The following is a 12,623-nucleotide window of genomic DNA, read 5'->3' on the forward strand; positions in this document are numbered from 1 at the left end:
AGACAGCATTGTATGCACACCTGTGGGGGTCAGGGTGATCATTTCTGTGGTAGAGGAGGTCAGAGTATCATGGATTGTGTGTGTGCTTGAGACAGAAGGAGGAGGTGGGGACATTATTGTGGTTTTGTCCCCCACGTTGGTAACGGGGAAAGCAAAGGTCACCCTCCTGATAGAGGTGACAGGTGCTAGAGCAGAAATGGTTATCATTGCCTTGTCCACCTTGGGGGTGGTGGCATAAGAGCTGGTGAGGGGCATGCAGGTCATGGTTAACCAGGTGTTGGTGGGGTAGGTGGTGGTGCTCATGAAGCCGGAGGAATGAATGCACTCAGTGGTGGAAGTGTAGACCAAGAGAGCAGGAGGAATGCTCTCAACCTGGATGACAAACTTCGGGGCTGTCATGGTGTCAGGACTGACTGGAGATCTGATTCATAACGTTTGTGATTATAAAGCAGTGATTTACTTAAAGTTACCGGGCAGGTGGGCAGTCCTGGGTGTGTGTTCCCCCTTGCCAGGAGCTGGATAAGAGGGCTGGTGGGGGCTGAAAAGCCACTAAGGTACACCTCCAGTGTGCACAGCACCACTGGGGGCCTTGTGAGCTAGAGGTGGCTGTGGCTATGGATGGAGTCCCTGTGTTGGCAGAACAGAGGAATCCATCCATAGTGAGTCTGTAAGTCATCCCATCACCATCACACGCCATAGGGGGTCCACTCTCTCACCTTCCACACACATGTCACAAAGAACAGGATGTGTCTCTCCTATGGAGGCGACTTGCAGCTGGGGCCTTTTGGGTCTGTTTAGGAGGCAGTGGGATGAGGAGCCATCAATTCCTTACTGGCTACTGAGTGCCAAGTTCTTTCTTTTCCTTCTTCCTTCCTTCCTGTCTCTTTTCTGATGTGTGCATGTGGGGGGGAGGGTGTTGTGTGTGTGAGGTCTGTGTGTATGTGTATGTGGTTTGTGTTTGTGCTTTGTAATGTGATTTGTGTATGTGTGTGTGATGGGTGTGTGGTTTGTGGGTATATGTTATGTTATGTGTTTTGTGTGTGTGTGCGTGTGTAATGTGTATGTGATTTGCGTGTTATGTGTGTGCTATATGTGTGCAGTTTATGTGTGTTATGTGTATGTGGTTTATGTATGTGCAATTATGTGTTTGTGATTTGTGCGTGTCATGTGAGTTCTTGTGTGTAATGTGTATTTAGTTTGTGTGTGGTTTGTGTGTGTGATTTGTATGTGTTATGGTTGTGTGTATTATGTGTATGTGGTGTGTGTGTGTATGTCTGTGTGTGTGTCTATGGTGTATGCCTGTGAGTGTGCATGTGTGTGCATGCAAAGAGCAGAGCAGGACACCAGGCATCTCTCTTTGCTGCCTCCTACCTTACTGTCTTGAGACAGGGTCTCTCACTGTATTGGAAGCTCATTGCTTTAGCCACACTGGCTTGTTAGCCGGCAAACCCTCAGGAGCCACCTGTCTCTGCCCCCAGTGCTGGGCTATAGGCACACACAGCTACTCCCAGCCTTTGACATGAGTGCTGAGTTCCTGAACTCAGGTGCTCATGCCTGCAAAGCAAGTGCCCTTCCTACTGAGCCATCTCTCCAGCCCCTTGTTTTTCCTGTTTTGAAACGGGGCCTTGCTGGGCAGTGGTGGTGGACCAGCATTCAGGAGGCAGAAGCAGGTGGATCTCTGTGAGTTCAAGGCCAGCTTGGTCTACAGAGCTAGTTTTAGGACAGCCAAGACTACAAAGACAGACCCTGTCTTGAAAAACAAAAACAAACCAAATAAAATGTAGAAACAGAGTCTCGCGCAGCTCAGATTGGCCCCCAGCTCACTACATAGGCCAGGATGAACTTGCAATGCTAATGCTAAAACCTCTACCTCAGGTGTGATCAATCATACCAGTTTTATGTAGTTCTGATGGGTTGAGGGGTTCATGCATGCTATGTGAGCACTCTACCAAATAAGCTACATTCCCCAGCTGGTCTCCCCTCCCTTCTTACCCACATGTCATCTCCCCTTCCCTGAGCCTTCCTCTCCAGCTTTGTCTCCAGTCTTCCAGCCCTCTTGGATTTTGGGCCTCACCTTTTAACTAACCCTGTTCTTTCCCTACATATTCCCTCCAAAGCTGGTCTGGGAGGCAACCCACACCACAGAAACAGGAACCAGAGCTCAAGATGGGAGAGTTGGAAAAGGAATGCCAAACGAGGAGATTGGAATTCAGTCTGCTAAGACTAAGGGATGGGCAGAGAAAACCAGGTGGAAATGTGGAGGGACTTGGAAGAAGAGGGAGCATCCAGAAGGAGATGTGTGCGCAGATAAGCATGGGTTCTGGTGACTTTATGATTTAGGGATCAGCATTAACCATAGAAACACACAATGAGGGGCCAGAGAGACAGCTCGGTGTGTGTAAGAGAGCCTGCTGCTCTTCCAGACATTCTCAGCACCCACATGAGGCAGCTCAAGGATGCCTGTAACGTCAGCTCCATTGTCCTCTGGCCTCTGTGGGCACCTGTGTGCATATGTCCATGTCTGTGACACACTCACTCATACGCACCCACTCACACACGGGTGGGGGGAATACACATTTTATATAGTGGCTCTGTCCTCGCTATTGGATTAGTAAGTGTATCAAAACAAATTCTTTTCCTTTTTTACATTTCTAGGAAAGTGTACTTGAACCACAGTGCAAATGTGGAAGTCAGAGGACAACTTTTGGGTGTCCTTCCTCTCCTCTTGGGAATGGAATTGAGATCGTCAGGGTTGGCAGTCAGCATCTTTACATGCTGAGCCATCTCACTGACCGATAAGCTTCCTCTCCCTCTCTCCACATGCCTATATTTAATCTCTCCCCGATGGAGCTGGAAAGCACAGCTTAGGCACTCTGAGCCTGCAGGCTTCGGCCTCACGAGTGCTAGGATTACAGGTATATGCCACCCCTCCCAGCTTGGACCCTTTCACTCATTTCTCACACCCAGCGCATTTTACATTTGGTGGCACTAACGATCAGATCAGCCACAGTGGGGTTGGGCGTGCAGCATCCCCACCCCCTGAAGCCTGCCCTTAGCATCTCCGCATAAAGGACCAGGGAAGGGCTCTTCCTGAGAACTGATCTCAGCCTGTTAGGGGAATAGAGGGTTAGAGGTGGGAGGAGAACTCTCAGGCTCGATCCCTATCCGCCAAGTCTTTGGCCTATAGGGAAGTGAAGTGAGCTGAGGGCTCTAAGTTGGGCTGTAGCAGAGATAAACACTAAAGGGCAGAAAGGAGGGGGAAGGGGTGGCTGTGGGTCCTGAGAGGTGTGGGCCCCACACTGGGAAGTCTTGGGGGCACTCCATTTGTTTGCTTGCTTGCTTGTTTGTTTGTTTAGGGGTGCTGGAGATCCAGCCTGGGAGCCTCCTGCACACTGGATAAGCCCTGTGCCCTGATACCCACTGTGCCTCTCCAGTCTGGGAGTAAAGCAAAGAGGCTTTGAGGGTTCCCACGGTGAGGAGAGCAGCAAAGCGAGAGGAGAGAAAAGAGAAAGAGGAGAGAGGCAGGGAGGAGAAAAAAAGCAGAAGACGGAAGAGAGGAGGAGGAGGGAGGGAGGGAGGGGAGGAAGAGGCGAGGAAGGTGATGGTGATGATGATGAAGGGCAAAAATGTCCACAAAGAACCCCCTTAAAGAGGCACAGAGACTGAGTGGTGGCCGCGGCAAAGGAGACAGCAGACAGACCCCAAGCTCCATTCCAGGCCCAAGTGCTGCCCTCACGGTGCAGACCTGCCAGTAGGAATCCTGTAGCTCCTCTCCTCCCCTCTCCCTTCTTCCCTTTCTCCCCTCCCTCTCCCCTTTCTCCTCTCCTCTCTGCAGCTCCACCTCAACTGCTTCCGCGGGGGAGACCCCCAAGGAGCCAGAGGAGGCTGGGCAGCAGCCACATGGGTACAGCAGGCTGGGACAGAACTGGATCCACATCTGACTGCCTTGAGGACAGAGCCACGTGTGTGAGCTGTGAGCCCCGGCTCCTGGCCCCCATGCGGTGTACTGTTTTTCTGCCCTGCCTGGCATGGAAAACGGAACGATTTCACCTTTGAGCTCAGCAGTCTCCCTCTCTTCTCCCCACTATGCGGACCTCAATGCTGTAAAAAAGGGGGGGCAGAAAGCTGGGAGCTGGGACATGACTATTAGGGACCAGGTGGGACAGCCCTACCCCTGGCCTGCCTGTTCCCCAGAGCTTCAACTTTTCTAAGGACCCCCCTCTACCCGTGTGCCTCCCATGGAGTATACATCAGAACAAAGCCTCTGCTTGGTGTTAGCCCTTTGCTTTGCTTCAAGTCCCCTCTGCCCTCTCTCCACCATAACTCATCAGCAGCCACGGGGCTGGGGCTGTGACTCCACTGGGGAATAAAGCCGAATCCAACTATTGGCCTGTGGCTTGGGCTTCTTTTTGGCTAGTTCTGTCTTAATTATTAACCCATAACTACTAATCTATGTATTTCCACGTGGTCTTGGCTTACTGGAGAAGGGTCTGGCACATCCTCTCTTCCCAGGCTCACATGACCACTGCCAAGAGTCTCCGAAAAGAAGAGAACAAGTTCCTGTTTGTCCCTGCTTGTATCCTAATTCTGTCCAGCTACATCACTTCCTGTCTATCTGTACAGACCTCCAGACCTGTATGGTTAGCTAGTGGCAAGTGTCTGCCCAGCTACATCACTTTCTGTCTGGCCAATCGACCAATCAGTGTTTTATTATTAACCAATAAGAGAAACATATATAACTTCCCTATCAAACCCTGATATCAGTAGGGGCAGGGAAGTACAATTGGTCTATAGCAAGAAAGCAAATATTTCTGATAGTAACACAGATAGGATTCCTAGGTGTGGTTTCTGCTAATCAATATTCTGACAGCAGGGAAATTTCTCAGTGAGTAAAATGCAAGCACAAGGACCAGAGTTCAACCCTCAGAACACACTAAACACACCCAGGTGCTATGGTGTACACTTTTAACCCCAGGCCTGAGGAGGTAGAGATGGGAGGGTCCCTAGGGTCTACTGACCAGCCAGCCTAGCCTACTTTGGCAAGCTCTGGGTTCAGTAAGAGACCCTGTCTCAAAACACAAGGTGGGGCTGGGGATATGGCTCAGTGGCTAAAGTGCATGCCCTGCAAGCTTCATGTCTGGAATTTGGATCCCTAGGAGCCTATGTACATTTCAGACCAGAAAGGGCACTTGTAAGTTCAGTCCTGGGAGCCATAGGCAAGAGATTCCCAAAGCAAGCCAACAAGCAAGACTATCCATGTTAGTGAACTCCGTGTTCTATTGAGAGATCCTGCCTCATTGAATAAGGTAGGAGAGCATCTGTGGATGATATTGGACATCGACCTTGAGTCTCCACATGCATGGGCACACAAGTGCTTGGCACCCCTTCCACTCTCTCTCTCTCTCTCTCTCTCTCTCTCTCTCTCTCACACACACACACACACACACACACACACACAGCACGCACATGTATACTACTTAATGCAGTTATATTAGCAAGCACCATGGCTGCTTGCTCTAGTTTCATTTCTGTTTCTGTGATAAAAAAGAAACTCAGAAGAGAAAGTAGTTTGTATGCCTCATAATTCTGTGCCATAGCCCATCGATGTGGAGAAGTCAAGGCAGGATCTCAAGGCAGTTAGTGACATCACATCCACAGTCAAGAGCAGAGAGAAACAAATGCAAGCATAAAACCACCCATTTGGTTGGGTTCAGCTCACTTGAGTTCTCCTGTTTCTAGTTCAGCCCTGTCTAGGGAATGGTGCCACCCACAGTGGGCTGGATCTTCCCACATCAATTAACTTAAGACAATCTCCCACAGAGATGCCACAGGCCAACCCAATGTAGACTATCCCCTATTGGGACTCTTGTTTCAAGTGATTCTAGGTTGTGTGAAGTTGACAATTTAAATTATCAGAGTGCTCATGGGAGTATCACAAGAGGCCCCTATCAATGGGAAGGAGGTGGTTTAAGCACAAGCTCCTCTCAATGTTGAGATCATATGAGAAACACAGATGGGTACAACATATGTCTCTTTCTGGTCATTTTATGACCATAGTAGAAATTACTTTGGTTGGATGCAAGATGATAGATTAATAAAAATAAACAAATAAGAAAATGTAAAGATGGCAGAATAAAATCATCAATACTTTTTTTTTTCCGAGACAGGGTTTCTCTGTTTCTCTGAGGTAGAAATATCTCACCCAATATCTACTACACTATTTTTTAATTTTAAAAACCAAACAGAGGTGTTTTGTGTATGTTTCCAGGCACCGAGTATAAAATCAAGTGCTTAATCCCAAGGTCAGCTTCCATTGGCCATATTGACATCAGGCATTATCTACTGTTCCTGATCCTGATAAGAATTAATAACCTCATAAAGTTAAGTACAGTGCTGATCCCCTTGGAAGGAAGCTCTCAGAGAAGTAAATCCGTGAAATGACGTCGTTTATGGATTTATGCGTTGTAAAGTAGGCTTGGGCAAACACCTCTCGGGTGGTTCATTGGTTCTGCAGACCATGTGGAAGAAACTGAACCAGGGATGGAATCTCCTCAACTTTCTCTGATACTAATGTCTTCTCTCTTGGTTTCTTCTTCCCAGAGAACGAACACTCAGAAGTTATCTGCATTCACCCTGCATAGGGCAGCAGGAGCAACTGTCACCATTCTGGAGAAACCAACGGGGCCACAGGGTGGTGCTAGCTAGTGTAAACAGCAGGAGGCAGTTAATGTTCACTCAAATGGTGTCTCGGTTAGGTTTCTATTGCTGTGATAAAACACCATGACCAAAAGCAACTCGGGGCAGAAAGGGTTTCTTTCAGCTTACATTTTGTAGTCCATCATCCAGGGAAGTCAGGGCAGGAACTTGGAGGCAAGGAATAAAACAGGAACTGTTGGGGGACCACTGCTTACTGGCTTGTTTTCCCTGGCTTTGCTCTGTGTGCTTTCGTATTCCATCCAAGACCATCGCCTCTGGGGGTGGCACCACCCTCTGTGTCCTGTGCCCTCCCACATCAATAATCAAGAAAATGTACCCCAGGGCAGTCTGGTGGAGGCATTTGCTCACTGAGTCTCCCTCTCCCACAGTGGCTCTAGCCTGGGTCAGGGGAACATGAAAGCTAGTAACACACAGGGCTGAAGCCACCCTGTGTGGTACACAGTGACTATCCAAATACATTGGAGGATGAGGCAGGAGGATCCTGAGTTTGAAGCCATCCTGAGCTACATAGGGAAACCCTGCCACAAAACAAAAGGCAACATAAAGGGCTCCACATCAGCCTGTTCTGTATAATGAGGCTCCAGAGGTCAGAAGGAGACTGCCAGGGAGAGAGGGAGGGAGGGAGGGGAGAGAGAGAAAGAGAGAGAGGGGGGGAGGGGGAAGAAAGGAAGATGGGATAGGAAAGAGAAAGGGGAAAAGAAAATCAGTAATCAAACAAATAAAAATTTGTTTTTTGTTTTTTTTTGTTTTGTTTTGTTTTTATTGTTTGCTCTCTTTTGACACAAAATACCAAGCAGCCCAGGCTGGCCTTCAAATATATATGTATATGGAGTGAAGGATGGCCCTGAACTCGTGATCCTTAGGCCTTCCACCTCCCATGCGATGTGATTGCAGGTGTGGCCATCCTAGTCAGTCTTTAATGTCAATTTGACACAACATAGAGTCACCTGGGAAGAGGGCTGCCTCACTTGAGGAAGTGCCTAGATCAGATCAGACTGACCTATGGGCCTGTCTGTACGGGTTGACGGGTTGATGGGTTGTTAGGATTATTAACACCGTGAGCAGCAACATTCCCTAGGCAAGGGGTCCTGGGCTGAAGAGCTCCCTAAGCATGAGCTTGTGAGGGAGGCAAAGAGGAAGACAGCAAGCAGCATTCCTCCATGGGGCGGGGTCCAGCCTCCAGGTTGCTACTGGAGTTCCTGCCCTGGGTGTCCTCAACAGGACTGTGACCTGGAAGTGTAAGCCATGCAAACCCTTTCCTTCCCAAGTTGTTTTTGGTCAGAGCATGTTACCGAAGCAGCAGAGACCAAATTAGAACCATGCTCTACCACACGAAGTCCAAAATTTGGTTCTTTGGAACCACAACAAAACTGATAAAACTTTATTTAAGATGGATGGGCTAAGAAAAAAGAGAGGGAGAAGACTCAAACTACTAAACAATGCTACAGAAATCAAAAGGGTCATAAAAGTATAGGGAACGCTGCATGTCAAACACCTTGGAAAGCATAGATGAATTATCAAAGTCCTAAACTTACAGGACTCAATAGCTCACTGTCTTTTTTTTAAACCAGGGTTTCACTATAAAAGCCCTATCTAGCCTGCAATTCACTATGTAGGTCAAGCCAGCCTCAAACTCAAGAGATCTACCTGCCTCTGCCTCTTGAGTACTTTGATTAAAAGTGTCACAATATCTGGCCTGACCATTATCTCTATTATTATTATTATTATTATTATTATTATTATTATTATTATTACATTTTCATCTATTTTGGGTGGGAGTATTGTGTATGCATGCCACAGCACACAGATGGGACTCGGAAAACAATTTGTGGGAATGGAGTTCTCGCCTTCTACCATGTGGATACTGAGGATTAAACTCAGGTCCTCAGGGTTGGTGGCAAGCACCTTTACCTGAAGAGCTGTTTTGCTAGCCCATGACTTTTAAATTAAGAGGAAAAATCTCAGACATGTACAGGATAAAATACACGTGGTTTCCTAATGAATCTGAAGCATGGCAAGGCATTCCAAACTGTGTCAAGCAACTGGGTCAGGGAAGAGCTGCCTCAATGGAATTCTTGAAACAAGGACTTCTTGTTTGTGTGTGTGTGTGTAGGGAGTAAAGTTTTAATCTCGTATCACCACAGAATTTATGAGGTGGAGGAAAGGGAACCAGTTTGAGGTCATAACTTAGCTATACAGCAAGTTCCAAGCCAGCGTGGGATATATGAAACCCCATTTAAAAGAAAAGAAAAGCATGGTGGCATATACTTGTCATCCCAGCAGTCAGAGACAGGGGGATTGCTGTTAGCAAGGTCAGCTTGATCTTCATAGTGTGTTTAAGACCAACCAGGTCTATATTACAAAACCTTCTCTCAGAAACCAAAAGAAAAAAAATAGAAAGATACCAAAGAGCTGGGTTTTCCTCGGTGACAGAAACTTGGTCAGTACGAGCAAACCATTGAGTTTATTCCCAGCACCAAGACATGGGAGGAAGGTAATATATACCTGTACATACATAACATATATGTTATGCATCTTGACAACAGAGCCAGGGAGATAGTTCAGTGGGTAAAGGCACTGGCCAACAAGCCTGAGGACCTGAGTCAGATCCCTAGAACTCACTTGGTAGAAAAGGGAACCAACTCTCAGAAATTGTCTTCTAACTTCCATACACACAAGCAGTGGCACACATGTGCCCTCCCCAAGCTGAAAAAATAAGTAGATATGAAACTTCGTAATTAAGACTTGACAGCATAAAATGATACCTATGGTTATACGGTTATTTTGAGCAATCAGAGTGGTGATTAAGCATGCTGGAATCTTCACCTGGAGAGCCACAGAGCTCAGTTAAAGCTGATTAATCAAGTAATAAATGTACTAAAAGATTTAACAGTACAAAGGTAAATACTGAGAGAGATAATAAAATCGAGTGATAAGCGGGAGGGGTGGAGAGCTCATTGACCATATTGCTTCACATTAAGAAAGCAATGGAGTCAGGTGGTGGTGGTGCACACCTTTAGTCCCAGCACTTGACAGGCAAAGGCAGGAGGATCTCTGTGAGTTTGAGGTCAGCCTGGTGTACAGAGTAAATTCCAGGACAACCAGGACTGTTACTGTTACACAGAGAAACCCTGTCTCAAAAAAAAAAAAAAGAAAGAAAGAAAGAAAGAGAGAGAGGGAGGGAGGGAGGGAGGGAGGGAGGGAGGGAGGGAGGGAGGGAAGGGAAGGGAAGCAATAGATGTGGATAAAGAAATAGAACTATGTGTGAGATGGAAAATGGTTCAGTGTATAAAAATCACTGGCTGCCAACCCTAATAACCTGAATTTGATCTCTGGAACCCGCATGGTGAAGGAGAGAGCTGACTCCTCTGACCTCCGTCATGCCCTCTATGACACCCGTGTTCATACACACAATAAATAAATGTATTTATAGAAGCCGTATAACGCTGATAGAACTCTTGTCACTGCCTAATCCACTGTCCCTTTCAGTGTCCCAAATCAGCCTGATTTTTCCACCAGAGGAACGCTGGGCCATTACAGACACCAACGTTTCCTGAGCAAAATACTATGAACAGTTTATCAACTGAGAAAGTATGCTGCATGTGTCGACACACATTTTTAATCCCAGCACTTGGGGGACTGAGGAGGGCAAGGTTGTGAAATTTCACCCAGCCTTGGTGACCCGTCTCAAAAACTAAATGAACACAAAATTCTGAAGACAAGGCAGGTGGCCTGGTTGGTAGAGTCTCCCTAGCAAGTGTAAAACCCACATGTAAAACCTTGTGTTCCATCCCAAGTGCCACATAAAGTGGGTGTGGTGGCATAATGATCCATGCAAGACAATTATTGACAATCTTGCTGATTAAGCCAATTAAAAATTGACTTGCTTGCTCCTTTTTTTTTTTTTTTTTTCTTTAGAAATAGGAGGAGTTGGTCTGGGGAATGGGGTGCGGGGAGCAATAGAGGGAGAGGGGAAACTATGGTAGGGAAATAATGTATGAGAGAATAAAAGTCTTTTTTTTTTTTTCAGGCTTTAAGTCCGTTTTACTGATGGCCAAGCCAAGAGCAGGCTTGTGCCTCTGAAAAGTGTCTTGGTGCCCAAACCTCGGGGATGCAGAGTTTTTAAAGGCAAAAATCCATAAAGACTATAATTTGCATCAAAGGTAGATGAGGGGCAGAGTAACCTTGAAACATTCATTCCTGGCAGAGCACAGTAGTTATTTTAGACATAATTTGCCAGTTACTTTGGTTACTACATTTGGACCATGGTCAAGGCTATGGAAATCTCAAATGCACTGCCACGGTAGATGTGATTCTGGGCCGGAAAGGGTAGGGAGCCAAGGGCTGTCTAAAGGTGAACAAAAAGGAGTCAGACCAAGATGGGGTTTCCTTAGTCATTTGAGTGGTACACACTGTAACTCTAGAACTTCCAAAATGGTGGCAGGACGATCAGGAGTTCAAGGTCACCCTTGGCTACACAGCAAGTCTGAACTACAGGAAGCCTGAGCGACAGGAAGCGGTGTCTCCAGAACAAAGAAATCAAAATTCCCTTCAAGACTGGATGGAAGAGTAAGACTCAGGTCTCCTAACGAATCCCTGGCTGGCTGGCTGGCTGGCTGCCAATCACACCCAGGCTCACACAGGCCCTGACAAGGTTTCTGTTTACAGGTTAGCTGTGCATCTTGGGTGGCTGCTTGGGAAGAGCTAAACACAGCCACATGAGATGCTATCCATGGTTGACAGCTGGAGAGCCACTCTGCAGGTATCAGCAGGCCAACTGGGAGGTACATCAGAAGCCAAGGTTGCTTAAATGACTTTGACTGTAGCTCTAGTATACACAGAGTGGCACAGGAAAGGGAGGACCTGCCTGAGTTTGTCCAGCTTTGACCAGGAGAGCATACAAAGCTGGCCAAGTGGCCAGGTATCCTAGGGCTAGTTAGAGCCCCTAGCTTAGCATGTCTGTGATGTTGGGATACCGAGGCAGGGTAGCGAGTAGCCCAGACCCATTGTTAGTTTCATATTAGGATGTGGGGTGTTGGCGAGGGGCAGGGGGTAGTCTCCTTTGCCAACCAACTCCTCCACAAACACTCCACTAAATACCATCTCATTTAATTCTCATTTAAAACTCTCACCATTGCAGTAGACAGCCTTTGTTATTGTGGCCATGGAATAGGCGGGAAGCCAAATGTCCACAGATTATGACTGCTTACTTCCTAGCTTTCATTGGGTGGTAAGTGGGAGGCTCCAGACTTTATGTAAGAACTCTAACCTTGAAGTCAAGGTGTTTAATGAGCCACCCATCCCTTCCTGTGACTTCAGAAAAGTACCTCCCAGGGCTGGAAGAATGCCTCTGTGATTCAAGTTCTTGCCGAAAAGTGTGAGAGCCATAGTTCATATCCTCAGATCCCACATAAATGCTAAGTGGGTGTGGTAGACTGCCTATAATTCAAGCCCCAGAAGGCAGAGCCAGGGGCTTCCCCAGAGCAAGCTGACTAGTAAGAGGAGCCATATCAGTGGGCTCTGGGTGACCCTGCCTCAACGAATAAGGTTGAAAAACAATTACGGATGATCCCTGACATCCACACACCCCACCCACTCACATATGTCCAAACACACACAAATGTGATAAAACCCTGACCAAAAGCAACATGGGTGGGGAAGCCGTTTACTTGGCTTACAGGTCCATCATCTAGGGAAACCAAGGCAGGAATCTAGAGGCAGAGGCTGAAACTCAGACCCTGGAGGAATGCCACTTATTGGCTTACTCTCTTAGCTTCCTCAGCCTGCTTTCTTATACAGCCCAGGCCCATCTATGCAAGGGTGGCACCACCCACAGTGGGCGGGACCCTGGAACACTGATTGGAAATGGAGAAAATACTCCCACAGACATGTCCATGAGCCAATCT

Source organism: Phodopus roborovskii, unplaced genomic scaffold (assembly GCF_943737965.1).
Source record: "Phodopus roborovskii unplaced genomic scaffold, PHOROB, whole genome shotgun sequence".
Lineage (NCBI taxonomy): Eukaryota > Metazoa > Chordata > Mammalia > Rodentia > Cricetidae > Phodopus > Phodopus roborovskii.